This window comes from Salvelinus alpinus, chromosome 12, assembly GCF_045679555.1.
Source record: "Salvelinus alpinus chromosome 12, SLU_Salpinus.1, whole genome shotgun sequence".
Taxonomy (NCBI): Eukaryota; Metazoa; Chordata; class Actinopteri; order Salmoniformes; family Salmonidae; genus Salvelinus; species Salvelinus alpinus.
In genome coordinates this window covers 9,079,100-9,101,984 of record NC_092097.1, presented here as the reverse complement: position 1 = coordinate 9,101,984, position 22,885 = coordinate 9,079,100, and the positions used below count along the sequence as shown (strand labels likewise).

General features: G+C 43.9%; 1 long non-coding RNA gene across 1 annotated transcript in view; it reads right to left on the bottom strand.

Annotated features, from left to right (window-relative positions):
* Positions 1–4,026: 4,026 nt before the first annotated feature.
* The window catches only part of LOC139535450 (uncharacterized), a 47,476-nt gene continuing 28,617 nt past the window's right edge, over positions 4,027–22,885 (bottom strand). Inside the window, exons 2-3 of the long non-coding RNA XR_011667133.1 lie at positions 5,694–5,788; positions 4,027–4,214 (exon numbers count right to left, since the gene is read on the bottom strand). This is a non-coding gene — a long non-coding RNA (uncharacterized lncRNA). The remainder of the gene's footprint in view (positions 4,215–5,693; positions 5,789–22,885) is intronic.

The following is a 22,885-nucleotide window of genomic DNA, read 5'->3' as shown; positions in this document are numbered from 1 at the left end:
TACTCATCATAAACTTTGATGAAAGATACATGTTTTACATAGAATTAAAGATAAACTTGTTCTTATTGCAACCGCTGTGTCAGCTTTACGGCAAAAGCACAATATTCAATAATCTGAGTACAGCGTTCAGCCACAAAAGCAAGCCATACAGTTACCCTCCAAATTGTGGAGTCAACAAAAGTCAGAAATAGCATTATAAATCTTCACTTACCTTTGCTGATCTTCGTTGGAATGCACTCCCAGGACTCCCACTTCCACAAGAAATGTTTGTTTTGTTCGATTACGTCAATATTTATGTCCAAATACCTGCGTTTTGTTTGCACGTTTAGTTCACTATTCCAAAGGCACAATGTGCGAGCGCAAAATCCAGACGAAAAGTCAAAAGAGTTCCATTACAGTTTGTAGAAACATGTCAAACGATGTTTACAATCAATCCTTAGGGTCTTTTTATAATAAATCTTCAATAATATTCCAACCGGACAATAGCGTATTCATTACAGAGGAAAAAGAAGGAACGGCGCACCCGCGTGACCACGCAGTAAACAACTCATTGGCCTCAGCCTAGTCCACTTGTTGAAACAGCTCTTATTCGACCCTCTTCCACAATAGAAGCCTCAAACAACTTTCTAAAGACTGTTGACATCTGCTGGAAGCCTTGGGAAGTGCAATCTGGCCCCATAGACACAGCATATCGGATAGGCAATCACTTAAATGAAACTACAAACCTCAAATTTCCCACTTCCTGGTTGAATTTGTCTCAGGTTTTCGCCTGCCATATGAGTTCTGTTATACTCACAGACATTATTTTAACAGTTTTGGAAACTTTAGAGTTTTTTCTATCCAAATCTACTATCATAGCTTCTGGGCCTGGGTAACAAGCAGTTTACTCTGGGCACCTTATTCATCCAAGCTACTCAATACTGCCCCACTTTCCCAAAGAAGTTAACAAGTGTGCCTTGTTAAAAGTTAATTTGTGGCATTTCTTTCCTTCCTAATGCGTTTGAGCCAATCTGTTGTGTTGTGACAAGGTAATGACTGGCTCTCATGAGGAGCCAGTTTCATCAGGAAAGGAAGACCCAGAGTTACCTCTGCTGCAGAGGATAAATTCATTAACGTTAACTGCACCTCAGATTGCAGTCCAAATAAATGCTTCACAGAGTTCATGTAACAGACACATCTCAACATCAACTGTTCAGAGGAGACCCCATGAATCAGCCCTTCATGGTCAAATTGCTGCAAAGAAACCACTACTCAAGGACACCAATAAGAAGAAGAGACTTGCTTGGGCCAAGAAACATGAGCAATGGACATTAGACTGGTGGAAATCTGTTCTTTGGTCTGATGAGTCCAAATTTGAGATTCTTGGTTCCAACCGCTGTGTCTTTGTGTGATGCAGAGTAGATTACAGATGATCTCCGCATGTGTGGTTCCCACCGTGCAGCATGGAGGAGGAGGTGTGATGATGTGGGAGTGCTTTGCTGTTGACACTGTCTGTGATTTATTTAAGGCACACTTCAAGGCACACTTAACCAGCATGGCTACCACAGCATTCTGCATCGATACGCCATCCCATCTGGTTTACGTTTAGTGGGACTATCATTTGTTTTTCAACAGGACAATGACCCAAAACATACCTCCAGGCTGTGTAAGGGCTATTTGACCAAGAAGAGATGACCTGGCCTCCACAATCACACTATCTCAACTCAATTGAGATGGTTTGAGATGAGTTGGACCGCAAAGTGAAGGAAAAGCAGCCAACAAGTGGTCAGCATATGTGGGAACTCCTTCCAGACTGTTGGAAAAGCATTCCAGGTGAAGCTGGTTGAGAGAATGCCCAGAGTGTGCAAAGTTGTCATCGAGAAAAAGGTGCTACTTTGAAGAATCTAAAATCAAAAATATATTTTGATTTGTTGAACACTGTTGGTTACTACATGACTCCATATGTGTTATTTCATAGTTTTGATGTCTTCACTATTATTCTACAATGTAGAAAATTGTAAAAATAAAGAAAAACCATATAATGAGTGGGTATGTCCAAACGTTTGACTGGTACTGTATATTGGGACTAGAAGTGAAGCTTTGCACTGTAAATCTTGATCTTTGTCTAACAACCATTATAACAAACACTCACGTTCATTGATTAGGCATATGCTCAGAACGTTATTACACATTAGGTGCAATTATTCATGATGACCATATCGTAATGGGAAGAAATGTTTCTACAAGGTAGAGAAGATGTTTTGGAACGAAGTTGGAATCTGAACGAAACAGAATGTCTAAACTGTCAGGTCTTTGACACATTCTCCTTTTATCCCGCTGAAAGGTCAGCCACAAAAATGTTGGCACCATTGTAATAGGTTGTAATCAAGCACTGGTCTTCATCATGGGAACAGAAGAGGACTCACCTGGTGCGGTAGTCTCATAGGACTACTCCAAATCATCTCGGCTCTGACACACACACAAACGCATGCTTTGCAGTTCCATCAACCCATCTATATACAGCACGTAGCCTAGTGGTTAGAGCGTTGGGCTAGTAACCGAAAGGTTGTAAATAAGAATTTGTTCTTAACTGACTTGCCTAGTTAAGGTATATAAAAACATATACCTCTCACACCCTACAGTAACCTGTGGATCATGAGAAAACCTTCATAAATCAGCAGAATGTTTTTGTTGACACTTTATGTAGTGTCCTGTAATACTTAGTTGGAAATGAGACACCTTCTGTCATTCAAACACATCCATGAAGACTACATATCATTTTATGCTGTACTTACTATAAAGTCAGACACCTTCGATCATTCACAACACACAGAGATTCACTTTCTATGATCTCTCTCCCTCTCTCTGCTCTGATAGACATGGGCCTGCAACTCTCATCTCTCCAGGGTTGCACTACATCATTTATTTCCTTACAGAATCATAGTTGCGCGAAGGGTTCTGGAGGAGCTGCAGCACCCCTGATAAATTGAATTGTATTTGCCAAAGTTATATAGTTACTGCTGGTTTTTCAGAAAGAAATTAAATAATTCAGAATAGCCTACTACACCATGAGAATGCCTATAATTTAGCCACAGAGGATAAATAGCGTATTTAAAAAATTGCAGCTGTGGATTGTGTGTAACCCAATAACAACGCATAACCTGCTACAATTGCCATCGATAAAATGCAATTGTCTTCATTGTCCGTTGCTTATGGCTGCCCATACCACAACCCCACCGCCACCATGGGGAACTCTGTTCACAACGTTGACGTCAGCAAACCGCTCACCCACACGATGCCATACACAATGCCATACACTGGTCTGCGGTTTTGAGGCCGGTTGAACTTACTGCCAAATTCTCGAAAACAACGTTGGAGGCGGCTTACGGTAGAGAAATTAACATTCAATTCTCTGGTAACAGCTCTGGTGGACATTCCTGCAGTTAACATGCCAATTGCACACTCCATCAAACTTGAGACATCTGTGGCATTGTGTTGTTTTACAAAACTGCACATTTTAGAGTTGCCTTTTATTGTCCCCAGCACAAGGTGCGCCTGTGTAATTATCATGCTCTTTTGATATGCCACACCTGTCACGTGGATGGATTATCTTGGCAAAGGAGAAATGCTCACTAACAGGGATGTAAACAAATTTGTGCACAAAATTCAGAGTTTAGTGTATAAAAGGCTACATTTTTTCTGGACCCTAGGCTTCTCAAAATGTTCCCCATGTGTTCAACTTCTGTAAGCGCCTGTACTATATTGCTCTAAGCCACTACGCAAATGCGATGATATGCATGCAATGCTTTATTATAAAGATGATTTTTCTCATGCTTTCCGGTACCTCAGAGGTCACCTCCCTCTTGTGCTCAGTTTTTGTTCCGGCATCTCCTGATTTACAAATGAATCACTACATATGACGCTGTACTTACGATAAAGTCAGACACCTTTGGTCATTCATAACACATACATAAAGCCTTAATGATGAAAACACAAATGTATTAACTCTAAAGGAATTATCCCTAACAGATAAAACAAATAAACAAGTTTAACCATACATTTTATTTTATTTATACATTTTTAAAACAATACAAATACATTAAGATTAAAAAAGTCATCAATGCAGTTACATTAAACATTACACAGGGCTGTGATATGTGTAGCTTGTCCCTAAGCAGGCTGACAAATGTTTCATGCCACTCTGCCTGCTGGAGGTACTGCATGTTGGTTCCAACCTTAAAAGTAAAAGTAACAACAAAGAAAGTTAGCAGGTCTGTTAGCTAGCTAGCAATTGCTGTGAAGTCACCAAAATGATTTGAAATAAATATTGAGGTAGCTATGTAATCTAACTCAACACTTACTGTATATAACTACTACAAACTCATTTAAATTACAATAAATAAAGGCTAACTCACACTTTTTTCGCTGTCCATTGGCACCACAACTGGGTATTTAAGTTTTATTTGATTTTTCCCAGATGTGATGTGGTTTAGCATGGTTGTGAACACAGAAAATCGAAGAAAATCCAAATTTGTTGTTTTTCTATTAAGAAAAGTGTTAAAAAGCTGGTGGAAAACCAGAGCAAACCTGGGGGAAATCTGAAACTGGAAAAACAAAACCAAGATAACAGAATTCGGCAAAAAATAAATACGGATTTTAAAGGGGCCTAGCAATTTTTTTTGCTGCCAATGACTGCACTTTAGAGTGCGGGGAAAGTTGAGATCAGGTCCAATATTGGGAAAGAGGTTGGGCCGTCCTAGTAAGGGTTTAGAGTAATATAATGTATTCAATTTATCCAAGGCGACTTACAGTCATGTGTGCATACATTTCTACGTATGGATGGTCCTGGGAATCTAACCCACTATCCTGGGGTTGCAATGTTCTACCAAGATGTATGACAAGGTTATAAATGCTTTTTTAATCCTCAATTTAATATGATTTATAAAGCCTTTATTAAGCGGTGCTTATGCCATCCTTTATAAAGCACAGGTTTATGTCATATTTGACATAGTGGGTTATGTCACATTTGACATTGGTGGATATGTCACACAGTTATACCACATTTATGAACTCTTTATAGAGCATGGCATATGGTCATAAATGTTTTGTAAAGGCTTTATGAAGCCTTTATAAGCTGAACGCCATTGAAAGCGGGACTGTATAGGTCATATTATACACATTTTCTAATCATATACTGTCCATATTGTCTATACACACCATCATATACATATATATTTATATTCCAGACTCTGACATTGCTCGTTCTGATATTTATTTATTTATTTGGGGGATTTATGTGTATTGTTTGTATTGTTTGGTATTACTGCACTGCTGGAGCTAGAAACATTAGCACTTTGCTGCACCTTCAAAACATCTGCAAAATATGTGTATGCGACCAATTAAATAAAGTTTTATTTTATTTGGATTTGCTCTCGCCCTTTGATCATTGCCAGATTCCTTTGACTGAGCTTTGTCAGGTCAACTACAAGATGAATAGCTAGATAGCCTGGGGCTATTAATGTGGCTATCAATCTTCAGTGATTTGAAATTCCACACACAAGCCAAAAAATACAGGATTTCAGGCTAAGTAACAGTGACAATATTGCGGCGATAGAGCTGTAATATGACATCATCCAAGCACCTTTGGTTGAATGAAATTACAGCCGCATTCACTGGGATCAAACTGATTTTTTCATGAATCAAAGCCTGCTTACCTGTTCTGGGCATTTGCAGCTGCTCCTGAGTTTATGAAAGCATGTTGGCTGGCACACAGCAAATGAATTGTTGACATCTGAATCTGGTCCTGTCACTGTGAACAGACAAGGGCAGAAGATAAGGACATCATTAAAGTGTCAGGCTTTGTGTTGCATTTGTGCAGCTTGTATGAAATATTTTATAGGCCTATTCAAACTTTACAATTTTCTCTAGATACAACCTTTTCTCCTCAGCCACTCTCAAAATGTTGCATAGAAATGTTTGCCATTCATCGCCCTCAAAATAGTCTCACTGTAAAAGGAGGCTTATAGACAGTGAAACAGAAGACTTATTCAGTAGGTTTGGAGAAGTCTAGTTCCATGATTTGATTTGCATTCCTTGGGAGAATTAATGGACTCTTTGAATTCTGGACAGTTGCGTTGATTCCTTAAGTGTACTTTTTGTCGTCTTTTTTTGTTTGTTTTTTGACGAGCACTGTATCTAACTATAATCCTCAATACCGTTTGACTTTGAAAAGGAGATGCATACAGGCCAACGGAAAAGTTACTTGTTTGTTTGTATCGGTTTAAGCTCAATATGGTGACATCCATTAGAAGCAAAGCCCTTTTGTCAAGAACTCTCAAATTGGGTTTCTATGAGAGGATAAAATACTTCCAGAACAGAAAAAAACTGTGGCAAATATTGGCGCTTTATGCCGAGCCACTGTACAAGGGTAAACAAAATAATTGAGGTGCTGTTATAATGCAGTTCATGCATGTAGTTCATGCACTTATAGTAGGCTTGGATTTTCACTGGGTAATGATAATAGCTATTACCATTTCAAAGTGAAGGACTCTTCTCTGGCATAGTCAGTGGGCACTGTCTATCATTGTGATTGTATAGGAGAGAAACTGAGTGATGCATGTAGAGTGTCAATCAAGGACCGAGAGCATGGCTGTGACAGAAAAAAAAGGGGCAACATTTTTCTCTCCTAACTGCAGCAACATGTGTGGATCTCGGAAAGAAAATGCGTTTTTACATTTTGCTAAAAGCAATTAGCACACGGTCAATGGGTGCAATAAGGAAAGGCTTTGGGGGGGAAGAGCTGAATAACATAATAAAGTGTGAAAGTAAATCAACAATTCATACAATCCTTGGAAATATCTGTGATGTTGACACATCCACAGTAGATGGATATACTGTGTGTATCCTAATAAATCTCAGGGATTTAAATCCAATAAGAAGAAGATTTGCAGAGGTTGGCACTTCCCACTGGGCACACCACGTCATTTCAACATGGATAATTGGGTAATATTTGGTTGAGATGATGATCAATGAGATTACAACCTATATTCACCCACTCAAAAAGACAGCCAAAAGTTAGTTGAATTTCCAATGTCATCACTACGCTTTCAACCATCTTAAAAGCACAACCAAATTCCAATGGAAAAACAATGTCTGTTTTTTTGGTTTTGATGTCACCCAAATGTCTATCACTGTGCTTTCAACAGTGCCTTTTAAGATGAGGGAGGACATTTTTTAAAATCTTCATCAGCATGGCCTTATTTCTGTTACACCATACTGGATGACTGTCATTCATACGCCATTCACCCAGTTCACTGTAACATCAATAGGTTTAGGCTACTACATGATACTAGAATTTTCCCTATACCCATCATGAGGTTGCTACAACCTAGCCTATGAATGAAAGTTTACAATGTGTCACGCCTGCTCCCGCTCTCCCTCTCTGGCGCTCAAGGGCGCCAGACTGCCTATCATTACACACACCTGTCCCCTTCGTTACGTGCACCTGTGCCTCATTGGATCCACCTGAACTCCATAATTATTTGAATTCCTCCCCTTTATCTGTTTGTTTCCTCTGTTCCATCCCTGTGTCCCTGTTGTTATTTTGTCCCCTGTCCAGACGCTGTTCCTGTCCTCTTTCATGTCCATTATTTATTACATTTTCTCCCTGCACCTTCTTCCTGTCTCCAGCGTTGATCCTCACAGAATGTTGAAACCAAAATTGGAAGCATCAGGGAGGCCTTGGGTTTTGTTGGTGACGTCTGGTCCGGGTGCCATCGTCGATGGAACCAGGGGTGCCTCAGCTAGCTCGCCGGGCTTCCACGCCCTAGCTGGCTCGAGAGGTTTTTCTTGCCCCAATGCGCTCGGCATGCTCCCACCCCACGTAATGCTTCAGACGTCCATTAGGCTCCCATGCCTCAGCTGGTTCACCAGGCTCCCACGTCTCAGCGTGATCATCAGGCTATCACGCCTCAACCAGATTGTCAGGCTCCCACGCCTCAGCCATTTCGTCGGGCTTCTACACCCTAGCCGGCTTGTCCAGCGCCCATGCCTCGGCCGGCCCGTCAGGCTCGTTCAGGTGGGACGCCGGGTGGCGCCCCTAGAGGGGGGGGGTCCTGTCACGCCTGCTCCTTCTCTCCCTCTCTGGTGCCAGACTGCCTATCATTACGCACACCTGTCCCCTTCGTTATGCACACCGGCACCTCATTGGACCCACCTGAACTCCATAATTATTTGATTGCCTCCCCTTTATCTGTCCGTTTCCTCTGTTCCATCCCTGTGTCAGCATTGGTGTCGTTATTTTGTCCCCTGTCCAGACGCTGTTCCTGTCCTGTTTCATGTCCGTTATTTATTAAATGTTCTGCTTGTACCTGCTTCCTCTCTCCAGCATCGATCCTCACACAATGTAGGTGCACACAGGTCAAGTGAAAAATGTGAGGTGACATCCTGACTAGTTTCCCAGTCCCTGCCGCTGAAAACATCCCCACAGCATGATGCTGGCACCAAAATTCTTCACCGTAGGGATGGTGCCAGGTTTCCTCCAGACATGACACTTGGCATTCAGGCCAAAGAGTTCAATCTTGGTTTCGTCAGACCAGAGCATCTTGTTTCTCATGGTCCTTTAGGTGCCTTTTGGCAAACTCCAAGCAAGCTTTCATGTGCCTTTTACTGAGAAGTGGCTTCGGTCTGGCCACTCTACCATAAAGGCTTGATTGGTGGAGTGCTGCAGAGGTGGTTGTCCTTCTGGAAGGTTCTCCCATCTCCACAGAAGAACTCTAGAGCTCTGTCAGAGTGACCATCGGGTTCTTGGTCACCTCCCTGACGAAGGTCCTTCTCCCCCGATTGCTCAGTTTGGCCAGGCGACCAGCTCTAGGAAGAGTCTTTGTGGTTCCAAACTTCTTCCTTTTAAGAATGATGGAGGCCACTGTGTTCTTGGGGACCCTCAATGCTGCAGAAATATTTTGGTACCCTTTCCCAGGTCAATCCTGTCTCATGAGCTCTACGGACAATTCCTTCGACCTCGTTGCTTGGTTTTTGCTCTGACATGCACTGTCTTCTGTGGGACCTTTTATATAGACAGGTGTGTGCATTTCCAAATCATGTCCAATTAATAGGATTTACCACGGGTGGACTCCACTCAAGTTGTAGAAACATCTCAAGGGTGATCAGTGGAAAAAGGATGCACCTGAGCTCCATTTCGAATCTCATAGCAAAAGGTTTGAATACTTATGTAAATCAGTTATTTCTGTTTTATTTTTTGTTATACATTTGCTACTATTTTTTTTAATCTGTTTTTTCTTTGTCGATATGGGGTATTGTGTGTGGATTGATGAGGAAAACAATTAATTTAATCAATTTTAGAATAAGGCTGTAACATAGCAAAATGTTGAAAAGGGGAAGGGGTCTGAATAGTTTCCGAATGTACTGTAGATGTTTCATTATCTTGACTGGATGCCATCATCCATTTGTCTTGATGCCATAGATGTAATCTGGAGGACTTTGCTGTGCAAATGAGTCTGTAGTCTGATGTCCATATCCATCTGGTGTTGACATAGAATCCACCCTCACAGGCCTCATTCATGGCTAAGACCATGAGGTTTACCTGTGTCAGTGGCTCACGTGACTTCACCAACATAACTGAATGATAATCCAGGGGGGATTCTATGTCAACACGGCTCTCAAGTTCTAGCTACAGGTGAGGAAGAGTAGGGATGTTTAGTGCCATTCACACCAGACGGATATGGACGTCAGACCCTAGATTGTTTTCAACTTTTTTTGTACAATATTGCCAGTTTTGACTTTGCAGCTGGCCTATCTAAGGGGAAATCGTTCAGTTTTGCCTCCAGGACAAGACTCATGACAAAAACCATCAACCTGCACCAGGAAACCAACCTCTGGTGGACCAGGACAACAACATAAGGTTAGTGGTTTTATGGCTTACACATAAAAAAAACTTCATTACAAATCTACCGTGTATACTGTATAGTGTTAAACGTAACCCTACCTTACATAAAACTTACAGAGCACTGTAATCAGATAAACAAACAGTAGGCTTTATGACATACAATTAAAATATTTTTCTACATTGAAACCTGTCTGTCTTTTTTATTAACAAGGTTTGTGGTGAATTGAAAATGTTTGATCCACCTTAGGCCAGGAGTGTTTCCAATTCACAAGAAAACCCCCAGCCCTATAGTCATAGCACAGATGAAATGAGATTATCTATAACAATGCAACAGTAAACATGTCGTCCCACACAAATTATGCCGTGCCCACCCTTAAGAAAATTGAGATATTGCGTGTGACAAACACATTTCAGTTAATTACTATAGCTCCCGCCTTGGGCCAATCAGTGTAATTTTGTAAATGCCGGATCTCTGTGGCAAGGCGCATCATTCATCTTTCATTCATCTTTTGTCTTTGCCTACGTTTCGGTCCCAGAGTTCTACTTGACCATGTCATGAGATCAGGAAAAACTCCAGGCCCCCCAAAATATTTGAACGAATTTTGCCACTCTACTTTTGAACCTGTGGTGCCACCTCTGAGTAATTCACACAAGTATCTCTCTTAGACTCTCTCTCTCCCACTCTCAGAAGGCTACCACATTAACTTGACTTATGCATGGACATGTGTTGTTACTGCAGGAGAAATCGAAGGCAACTTCTTATTCTTGGGGGGGATGCGACTTGCATCAAAGGAGAGCAGGGGACAGCAAGATAAAGAGGGATTCGAGTAACGTATGGTAAGCAGAGTGCAGGGGCAAAAGGATGAATAGGCCCTTGAAGGAGAGAAAGGGAATTGAGGAGGACAGAGTTAAGTCCTCCAACAAAGTGAGCGCAAGAGCAAGAGGACGAGTGGGGTGGAGTGAGGTCGTCAGTGAGACAATAACAAAGCATACAGAGAGAGGGGAAAGGTTGAGGCTGCTCAGGAGGAGGTTAGACATCTGAGATTCTCGGCAAACAAAATAAACAGTCATCATGGTTGGTTTTAACCAATCAGCATTCAGGATTAGACCCACTCCTTGTATAATTATATACAGTACCAGTCAAAAGTTTGGACACACCTACTCATTCAAGGGTTTTTCTTTATTTTTTATTATTTTCTACATTGTAGTGAATACATCAAAAGTATGAAATAACACATATGGAATTATGTAGTAACCAAAAAAGTGTTAAACAAATCAAAATATATTTTATATTTGAGATTCTTCAAAGTTGACACCCTTTGCCTTGATGACAGCTTTGCACGCTCTTGGCATGATCTCAATGTAGAAAATAGTAAAAATAAAGAAAAACCCTTCAATGAATATGTTGTCCAAACGTTTGACTGGTACTGTATATGTCCTCCCTTACCATATGTCATCGTCAAATATAGGTTAAGATGGCATATTGGCAACTGGAACTCCAACATGACTTTCTTGCTATTGCTCAAAGCTGTGTAAACGCTGCTATCTGCCTGCCTCACATCACAGCTGAATGATAATGGCTTTAGGGCACCTCATGCTGCGAGGGTGATTTAGAGTAGCTTGCAACCATCACAGGTGTACACTAGTTAATGACCGTGGAGAGGCAGCAGTGACGTTCTGTTAACTAAATACAGTATGTATTTTTTCCATTATGGTGCGAATTTTATCTGAGGAGGTATACCATGTGGTAGGAGTCATACCACATGACAAGAAGAGGTACAGTTTATCCCTCCCTAGTATTGTCTTGTCACCTGAAAATGTGCTATATTATCACCTCTTTTTTTTAAAATTCAAATGAGCACACAAGTGTGGTCTACAGAATCAAGCTGATTCATGTTAGGGTAATGAATTGCATATAAGGATATAAGGAATATCCTCAGTTATACAATTCTGCCCTGACCAATGCACCCAAAGCCTCAAAAGAGAAATACTTTTCTCTAATAGTGTTGATGAAAATCGATCCGATATGTTTCTAGTTACACTTTGGTGTGTACCTTTTCCCTCATACACTATTGGAGTCCAAATGTGTTTTATCAGTGTCTGCATGAACGTCCATGCACGAGTGCGCACACACACACACACACACACACACACACACACACACACACACACACACACACACACACACACACACACACACACACACACACACACACACACACACACACACACACACACACACACACACACACACACACACACACACACAGCTGATGGGATTGTGACGAGCAGGCAACCAAACTCTGTCTCCTCTCGCGACCTAGTTTTACTGGTCCTCGTCATTATCCTCAACACTCCTCAGTTATGCAAAGCCATCAAAGAGTTCGAGACACAAGACAGCCAGGAGAGTATCCTGAGGGGGGAAAAAACTCAATGAAAATGGTCTAAATTCTCCTAAATAGATTTCCCACTTGTCTCGAGCTTGGCGACACGTTATCAACAAAACAAGCAGCAAAATGACCAGATCTTGTCTATTTATAGAAAAGCTCACGCGTTATTTTTTATAAAACAGTTAGTGCAGTGGGGTTTTACATTTTACATTTTTAAATTTTTCATCATTACCACAACATGCTCTGTAATCTCCTGATAAAAAAAGTCAGGGTTCTAGGAAACATTCTTATCAATGAAGAGGAAATGTTGGGGAACTGAAATGCCCTTTACTTTGTTGTCTGGGATGTAGAAGGCCTATGACCCTAAACAGTTTGCAAAAGAGAGACGAGTGCTTTGTGCAAACTGTGTCCAATCAGTTGTAGGTCAATGGCTGTACGTAGCCACGGGAAAGAAAATGGTGTAAAATCATGATGACATTTAGATGGTATTTTCATGAACACTGAACGGGGAGGATCTTTCTTACCTCTTTCTATCGCCCATGTTAGTATTAGCTCCATAATAACATGGTCCTAAACTTATAGTTCACTACATATAGTACACTACATCACTTTTTTCATTGGTCTGCCTGCTTGTATGCATATACAACATGTACCCATCTCAGGATATGTGGTATTTCATGGAATAATAATGGACTTCGTAACTGTATAATTTGACGCAATATCATTACACCTGATTCTCCTGTGCTATTATTATACTAGATCATTTATAAACCTCTATCTGTTCCGTTGCCTTTTCTGAATTGTAGAAATGTAATTTTGAATCTAATTAGATTAAATGAAACATGACTAAGTGCTTTCACATATTTGGATGAAGGATACAAACTTCATCAAACCACTTTAAACAAGAACATCTTTTTTTCTCGACAGCGGGTACTGAATGTGTCTACGCACTCTCTTGATTACGATTTTTCCCCCGATGTGTTCAACATCCCTCTTCTCCAGTTAATACTGTTTGTAATCTGTCGAGCATGCTGTTCAGCCATCCTTTTTTTTATTTGATTGTTTATTTTTACAAATGTTTACCCCCTTTTCTCCCCAATTGGTAGCTACAGTCTTGTCCCATCGCTGCAACTTCCATACGGACTCGGGAGAGGCAAAGGTCGAGAGCCATGCTTTCTCCGAAACACGACCCTGCCAAGCCACACTGCCTGCTTAACCCGGAAGCCAGTCGCACCAATGTGTCGGAGGAAACACCGTCCAACTGGCGACCGTGTCAGTGTGCATGCGCCTGGCCCGCCACAGGAGTCGCTAGATGGCAATGGGATAAGGAAATCCTGGCCAAACCCTCTAACCCGGACGACGCTGGGCCAATTGTGCGCCGCCTCATGGGTCTCCCGGTCGCGGCCGGCTGCGACACAGCCCGGGATTGATCCCAGATCTGTAGTGACGCCTCTAGCACAGCGATGCAGTGCCTTAGACCGCTGCGCCACTCAGGAGGCCCCCTGTTCAGCCATTCTAACCATTGTGGATAATTGTTGGTATCCATCCATTTGCAAGGAAAATGGAAATCCTCACAAAAGCTACAATCCAAGGCAGTAGTGAAACAAATAAATGAACAACAGGCAATTCACTTTAAATGGACCAAGTGGTTGTTTGGATCAATCTGTCTGGATGGGGATAATGAAAAAGTCAGCTGTAAATGCAGGTGGGCATTAATTGTCATGAATCTTGCCCTGGAGGCAGGTCTGCAGAGTCGTCACTAGCTGGCACAGCAACAATGTCATAAAATCTCATTTTAAACCTAACCCTAACCCCAACCTTAACCACACTGCTAATCCAAATGCTGAACCATAACCTTAAATTAAGACAAAAAAGCAATTTAGCCAATTTTGACTTTGCAGCTGGCCCATCTAGTGGAAATCGCTCAGTTCTGCCTTCAGGGCAAGATTCACTACAATAAACGTCAACCTGCGCTGTGAACAGGGCATTTCATGAGCAGTCATAGCCTGCTTCTCAGACAACACAGGAGGAATCACTGCCCTGGACATTGCTGATTGCTTAGTAAGTTAAATGCAGTTTACAAATCCCCTTTTTGTCGAGCCTTGACAGATCTTTTAGATCGATTGTGTTGAATGTTTGTGTTCTTCAACACAAACAGCTCTTCAATGATTTTGTTTTGCATCTCAGGAATGAAATACTATGGGAAGAATAGAATGTCTTGCCTCCCTCAATTCAATACCACTTACTTACTGTTAAAGTATCTCTCCTACTCATGCTGTGTGCATTGATCTGTCTGAATGGACTGTTTATGGAGCTTATAATAGTGGTTTTCTGACAAGAATACATCTGCTAATCCTTTCAAAGAAAGCCTTGATGTGTGGAAGGGGAGAGATGCTTTTAAAGGCCTCACCATTTGAGGCACTGGATCGATACTGTAGCCGTTTCAACTCAGAATATAGTGTGCAGGCTTCCACAAACACACCAGCTGAAGAATATCCTGTCATGTATTGTCCTGTGGGATACCTCAGCAATTCATCCTCAGAATATAGATTAGTTATGGCCTGAGATGGAGAATATCAGGGGGGGAAGTCTGTACACCACTGACAGAACACTTAGCTATTCACAGCAAAGATCCTGAAATGAGTTGAAACACAGTGTATTATGGCACTCACTTATGAGGACAAGTACCTAAGTGCTAGCCTGTTGCACTGTATTAGCGGTATAACTCAAACGCAACATTTACTTCTGACGACACAAGCCTGCAGTATAGAGTAATATTTTCTCGGTGAAAACTCTGGTGAAGTGAAAATGCCCTTACTGATCTTATATGGTGGCGGTGGAATGGAAGTGGCCAACTCTATGGAAGTTGACAACTCTTCACCGTGACAAGACGGAAACGATCAAAAGTTAAATTGGAAATTTGAAGGCGGGGGAGCCCTATTTGGAGAGGTTAGGCCAAGGGTTGGAGAGTTGGAGGGTTGGAGAGGTTAGGCCAAGGGTTGGAGAGGTTAGGCCAAGGGTTGGAGAGTTGGAGGGTTGGAGAGGTTAGGCCAAGGGTTGAGCCAGGGATGAACACAAGGCTAAGGGTTAGTGTTGAAGCCAGGGTTAGGGCTACTGCTGTAATTACGATGCATTACCATTCTACGTGTAGGGTTATAGGGTTAGGGTTAATACTTTAATCCTACTTTCTATCCTACTCCTCTTTGGACCCGTAAGGTGCTAGAGCTTGAATCAGCCTGGCTCTCTCTTTGAACCAAGGTGCAGTTGCCCAGTTCCGGATAGTTCCGGATCAATTTAACCACTGGAAACAATAAACAATCAAACACTTGGGCATAGATATAAGCATAGGTAAGCATAGGTAACGCCTAAGCAAAGATAACACAGATGACAGATTGTAGTTCTCTTTCAAATACTCATTTCGAACTCTCAATATGGGGAACCCCCTTCAGGGGCGGACGGAAGCTCCAATCACACAATGTTTGTCATAGACGGACAGGGAGTGTGGCAATTTGTGGGGAACCTCACTCCTTATAAGGCCCCATGGTCCTTCCCTCTAACTTCATTATAGTTTTGTTCCTTATGGAGAATCGCAAGCTCTACCTAAACTCTCCTTAGCACAACGTAAACCACGGATTTCCTGCTTAACTGTTCAAATTTGACCCGCTAGGACTCGCCGCTGAGCGTAGGATATCAGCCTCCTTGTCAAGAGGTTTGAGTACTTTTACCGAAAGGAAAAGTTTACTTCTCAGTCTCTGGTCAAAGCTACCTGCTTCATGCTACTGTTTCCACCAAGGTGGATGACAGAAAATAGACTTTTGAGATTCGGTTAGCCCACTCTGCAAGACAAAGCATGGAACTCTATTCCACATGCAAGCAGTACGGAACAGCGTGGACTGGTAAGAGACACACACAGGCACAAACACATTCATACACACACACACTATATACATACACACTATACACACACGTACACATCAATTTTGTGTTGTAGATATGTGGTATGTTGTGAAATGTATTGTAATGTATAAGACTGCCTTAATTTAAATTGACCCCAAGAAGATTAGCTACTGTCTTGGTAGCAGCTAATGGAGATCCATAATAAATACAAATACAAAGCTAACCTACCTAGCTCACGAAGAAAGTGTTTTCTCTTCAGCTAGCAGTGTGCTATCAATAGCTAGGCTATTAGCCCATGAGGTGAAACCTAGCTAGCTAAGACCAGGACTAGCTAGCTACATAGCTAAGTGTTGGCCAGCACATGCATAGCCCGGATTTTTACTTGCCGGAGCTATGGCTAAGGCTTTTATTTGTATTTATTTATTTTATTTTTTATTTTTTTCAATTTTTCTATTTGTTCTTATTTTTTATTTTTTAATTTTTTTTTGGACTTCCGGCGCCGAACAGGATGGCTGCCTCGCTTCGCGTTCCTTGGAAAATATGCAGTATTTTGTTTTTCTATGTGTTATTTCTTACATTGGTACCCCGGGTGATCTTAAGTTTCATTACATACAGCCGGGAGGAACTACTGAATATACGATTAACGTCAACTAACCACCCTTCCTACCAGGAATATGACTTTCCCGAAACGGATCCAGTGTCTTGCCTTCCACCCAATACAATGGACCTGATCCCAGCCGGCGAAGCTACACGACGCCGAAAAAGGGGCAAACGTAGCGGTCTCCTGGTCAGGCTTCGGAGACGAGCACATCGCGCTCCACTCCCTAGCATACTACTCGCCAATGTCCAGTCTCTTGAGAATAAGGTCGATGAAATCCGAGCACGGGTAACATTCGAGAGAGACATCAGGGATTGCAACGTGCTCTGCTTCACGGAAACATGGCTAACTGAAAAGACGCTAACGGAGTCGGTGCAGCCAGCTGGTTTCTTCACGCATCGCGCAGACAGAAACATACATCTTTCTGGTAAGAAGAGGGGCGGGGGGGTATGCCTCATGATTAACGAGACGTGGTGTGACCATCATAACAACACTCAGGAACTAAAGTCATTCTGTTCACCTGATCTAGAACTCCTCACAATCAAATGTAGACCGCATTATCTACCAAGGGAATTCACTTCGGTCATAATCACAGCCGTATATATTCCCCCCCAAGCAGACACATCGATGGCCCTGAACGAACTCTATCTGACTCTCTGTAAACTGGAAACCACACACCCTGAGGCTGCATTCATCGTAGCTGGGGATTTTAACAAGGCTAATCTAAAAACAAAACTCCCTAAATTCTATCAGCACATCGATTGTCCGACCAGGGCTGGCAGAACTCTGGACCATTGTTATACTAACTTCCGCGACGCATATAAGGCCCTCCCCCGCCCTCCTTTCGGAAAAGCTGACCACGACTCCATTTTGTTGATTCCAGCCTACAAACAGAAATTAAAACTACAAGCTCCCGCGCTCAGGTCTGTTCAACGCTGGTCCGACCAATCTGAATCCAAGCTTCAAGACTGCTTTGATCACGCGGATTGGAATATGTTCCGCACGGCGTCCAACAACAACAATGATGAATATGCAGATTCGGTGAGCGAGTTCATTAGGAAGTGCATTGACGATGTCGTACCCAGAGCAACGATTAAAACATTCCCAAACCAGAAACCGTGGATTAACGGCAGCATTCGCGTGAAACTGAAAGCGCGAACCACTGCTTTTAACCAGGGCAAGGTGACCGGAAACATGACCGAATACACACAGTGTAGCTATTCTCTCTGCAAGGCTATCAAACAGGCTAAGTCCCAGTACAGAGACAAAATTGAATCGCAATTCAACAGCTCAGACACAAGGGGTATGTGGCAGGGTCTACAGTCTATCACGGATTACAAAAAGAAAAGCAGCCCCGTCGCGGATCAGGATGTCTTGCTCCCAGACAGGCTAAATACCTTTTTTGCCCGCTTTGAGGATAATACAGTGCCACTGACACGGCCCACTACCAAAACCTGCGGGCTCTCCTTCACTGCAGCCGAGGTGAGTAAAACATTTAAACGTGTTAACCCTCGCAAGGCTGCAGGCCCAGACGGCATTCCCAGCCGCGTCCTCAGAGCATGCGCAGACCAGCTGGCTGGTGTGTTTACGGACATATTCAATCAATCCTTAGCCCAGTCTGCTGTTCCCACATGCTTCAAGAGGGCCACCATTGTTCCTGTTCCCAAGAAAGCTAAGGTAACTGAGCTAAACGACTACCGCCCCGTAGCACTCACTTCCGTCATCATGAAGTGCTTTGAGAGACTAGTCAAGGACCATATCACCTCCACCCTACCGGACACCCTAGACCCACTCCAATTTGCTTACCGACCCAATAGGTCCACAGACGACGCAATCGCAACCACACTGCACACTGCCCTAACCCATCTGGACAAGAGGAATACCTATGTGAGAATGCTGTTCATCGACTACAGCTCAGCATTTAACACCATAGTACCCTCCAAACTCGTCATCAAGCTCGAGACCCTGGGCCTCGACCCCGCCCTGTGCAACTGGGTCCTGGACTTCCTGACGGGCCGCCCCCAGGTGGTGAGGGTAGGTAACAACATCTCCACCCCGCTGATCCTCAACACTGGGGCCCCACAAGGGTGCGTTCTGAGCCCTCTCCTGTACTCCCTGTTCACCCACGACTGCGTGGCCATGCACGCCTCCAACTCAATCATCAAGTTTGCGGACGACACTACAGTGGTAGGCTTGATTACCAACAACGACGAGACGGCCTACAGGGAGGAGGTGAGGGCCCTCGGAGTGTGGTGTCAGGAAAATAACCTCACACTCAACGTCAACAAAACAAAGGAGATGATTGTGGACTTCAGGAAACAGCAGAGGGAGCTCCCCCCTATCCACATCGACGGGTCAGTAGTGGAGAAGGTGGAAAGTTTTAAGTTCCTCGGTGTACACATCACGGACAAACTGAATTGGTCCACCCACACAGACAGCGTTGTGAAGAAGGCGCAGCAGCGCCTCTTCAACCTCAGGAGGCTGAAGAAATTCGGCTTGTCACCAAAAGCACTCACAAACTTCTACAGATGCACAATCGAGAGCATCCTGTCGGGCTGTATCACCGCCTGGTACGGCAACTGCTCCGCACACAACCGTAAGGCTCTCCAGAGGGTAGTGAGGTCGGCAGAACGCATCACCCGGGGCAAACTACCTGCCCTCCAGGACACCTACACCACCCGATGTCACAGGAAGGCCATAAAGATCATCAAGGACAACAACCACCCAAGCCACTACCTGTTCACCCCGCTATCATCCAGAAGGCGAGGTCAGTACAGGTGCATCCAAGCAGGGACCGAGAGACTGAAAAACAGCTTCTATCTCAAGGCCATCAGACTGTTAAACAGCCACCACTAACATTTAGCGGCCGCTGCCAACAAACTGACTCAGCTCCAGCCACCTTAAAAATGGGAATTGATGGAAATTATGTAAAAATGTACCACCAGCCACTTTAAACAATGCCACCTAATATAATGTTTACATACCCTACATTACACATCTCTTATGTATATGTATATACTGTACTCTATATCATCTACTGCATCTTGCCATCTTATGTAATACATGGACCACTAGCCACTTTAAACTATGCCACTTTATGTTTACATACCCTACAGTACTCATCTCATAGGTATATACCGTACTCTATACCATCTACTGCACCTTGCCTATGCCGTCTGTACCATCACTCATTCATATATCTTTATGTACATATTCTTTATCCCTTTACACTTGCGTGTATAAGGTAGTAGTTGCGGAATTGTTAGGTTAGATTACTTGTTGTTATTACTGCATTGTCGGAACTAGAAGCACAAGCATTTCGCTACACTCGCATTAACATCTGCTAACCATGTGTATGTGACTAATAAATTTGATTTGATTTGATTTTACTACCCCTTCACAGGGTGAACCCAGCAGACCCTCTATTCACCCACACATGTGCCGTGTGGTTCCTAGATGTCAGGGAGGGACTCCCATTCCATTTGTGTTGAATGCTTGGGACTGGAGCATGCCCAGGCAGCACTTGCTAACTCCAAGTGCTGCAAGCACTGCAACGAGTTTCTGAAGCTAAGTCACAAGCGTAGGGTGCGCCAGGCAACCCACCTACAAGGCTTATCTTCCTCTTAGCATTTGGGCGAAGAGGCAACCCAACAACCCCCAACTGAGACCAGTTGGGCTGAGGTTATGTATGGTTTCTGCCCGAATTTGCTGTTTGTCGAACTAGCATTGGAGGGAGACATGGGGATGGACGAGGAAGAGGAGGACAGTATTCTGTGCCTTTTCCACAATGAGGATGAGGAAGGGGAGGAAGAATATGGGCTACTCCATGTGTACAAACAGGCTGCAGCCAAGCTGAAGATTGAGTGGCCTGCCCCGCGGAGGACAAAAACACAGAAAGAAACTGCTTCAATAGGAAGAGACTTCCATCCTGTACCGACCATGGGAAACAGTGTGTCCCCTTGATACCAGCATGCTTGGCGGAGGCCAAACGCAACTGGGACAAGCCCTTAGGTCTCAGTCGAGGACTTTGCTGCCAAGGATATGCAGGGTATGGAGGACCTGGAGTTCTGTGACCCAGCAGTGGAACCCTCTCTGGCTAACCACCTGCATCCCGAACGATGTGCCTCCTCCTACTCCAGTGCGTCTCTCTCTGGCAGGATGGAACTTTTCTCTTCTTCTATTTCCATAAGGTGTATGTGTCCGCAGCACGCTCTGTCAGAGCACTGAATGTCACTGCTCTACTGCAGGCATATCAGGGAGAGCTGCAGGCTGAGATGGGCAATCTCGTGGATACGGGATTGCCCAACCCAGCTCTATGGGAAGAGATCTGGGTCATCTCGGACCTCACCCTCTGCGCCTCCAGGGGCACTATCCAAGGCTATGGGTGCGCCATGAGCCTTGCAGTGGTAAGGAGGGCCCTGTGGCTGAACCTGTCCATAGGCAGAGGGTGGAATTTTGCAGAACAGAACGCAATTCTTTCAATTTCTGCCTGCCCCTGCAATGAGCCAGCATAGCTTCACTGCAGGAAGGGAGCAGTACTCTAATGCCAGGGGCTCCAGGCCCCCACCATCGCAGCAGACTGTGAACCCGCAGTTAAGGTCTCAATGCAGAGGCAGGGCCTGGGGCAAGCTGTCTTTCATCACAGCCATTTCAAAGCTCTGCCGATTCCCCTTGAGGGAAAGGGGAGGCAGTACTAGGTGTCTGTACCCAGCGGCAGAGGGGAGCAGGGCACAGTTCCAACAGTGTCCGGCCGCATCTGCTTTTCAAAAGCCCTATCCCCTTTGCACCGACCCATCAGTTTGTGTCCGCGCACAGGGAAGATGGAAGGAGTCCACTCTCCTCCCGAGTGTCCTCCATACTGTAGCTCTCCCCTTGGCACCCTTGTTAGTTGAGGCCGAAAGACAAAGTACAGTTGCCACAAAGCACTGCCCCCGTTTTGTGTGCAATCAGTGCCTATTCAAATAAATATACCTTTGTTGCAGTATAACCAAAGACAGACGCCCTATAACACCACCAGAGGGCGCTAAGGCACCACTGATAAGAGAGTCATCAGTACTGTGGGTAACTTGCCACAAAAGCGGACAACTGGCATGCATACACAGTCCATCTCTGGGTCCTGTCCACGGCAATAAGGGGTTACAGGCTTTAGTTCGTAATGAAACCACCTATTTTCAACGGTTTCAGTAGTGAACAGTCAAATACTAGAGCAGAAAATCTCCTCTGTGTTGAGCAAAGGGGCGATCAGAGCAGTACCAGCAGCAGAAAGCCAACTCGGCTTCTACTTTCTATACTTCCTGGTTCCCAAGAAGGGGTTGGGGGCAATGCCCCATCTTCGACCTACAGGTCCTTAACGGCTATCTGAAAAAAAATTTTTTTTACAGATGCTTACACACAACGTGTTGTCTCGCTCCATTCGTCAATGCGATTGGTTCATTAACGTTGATCTGCAGGACGTTTATTTTCACATAAGCATTCTGCCAGCACACAAGAGATTTCAGGTTCGCCTATCAGGGCATGGCCTAAAAGTGTCTAGCTGTCCCTTTCAGACTAGCACAAGCCCCTCTGACTTTTAGCAAGTGTGTGGAGGCGGCATTAAGGCACGTGAGGTGCAGGGGACTCAGAATCTCTGACTACATAGACAACTATTTGCTCTGCTCCGACTCGCAGAAGCAGCCATTGAGAGACACAGCTATCACAAGAGCGAACTTGTTGTCCAGAGGGAATACAGGGATTGGAGACTCGATCCCCAAGTGGTGGCCCAAGTGTGGGAGAAATATGGACATCTCTTCGCATTGCGCAATGACACACACTGTCCGCTGTTCTTTGCACTAGCAAGCGGCGACGCACCACTAGGGGTGGTACTGGCACACCCATAGCCAATGGTCAAGCTCTACGCATTTTCTCCTCCCAGTCTGATCCTTCCTACTCTATCCAAAGTGGGGTTTATCCCTCATTCGTATAACCCCTTGATGGCCAGGACAGCTATGGCTGGCAGAGATTATTTCACTCCTCTATGACCAGCCCTGGCAGCTGCTGTTATGCAGGGACCTGTTGACCGAAGCAAACGGAGAGATTTTTCATCCTCCTCCGGAGGAATCTTAATGCAACAGGCCTACT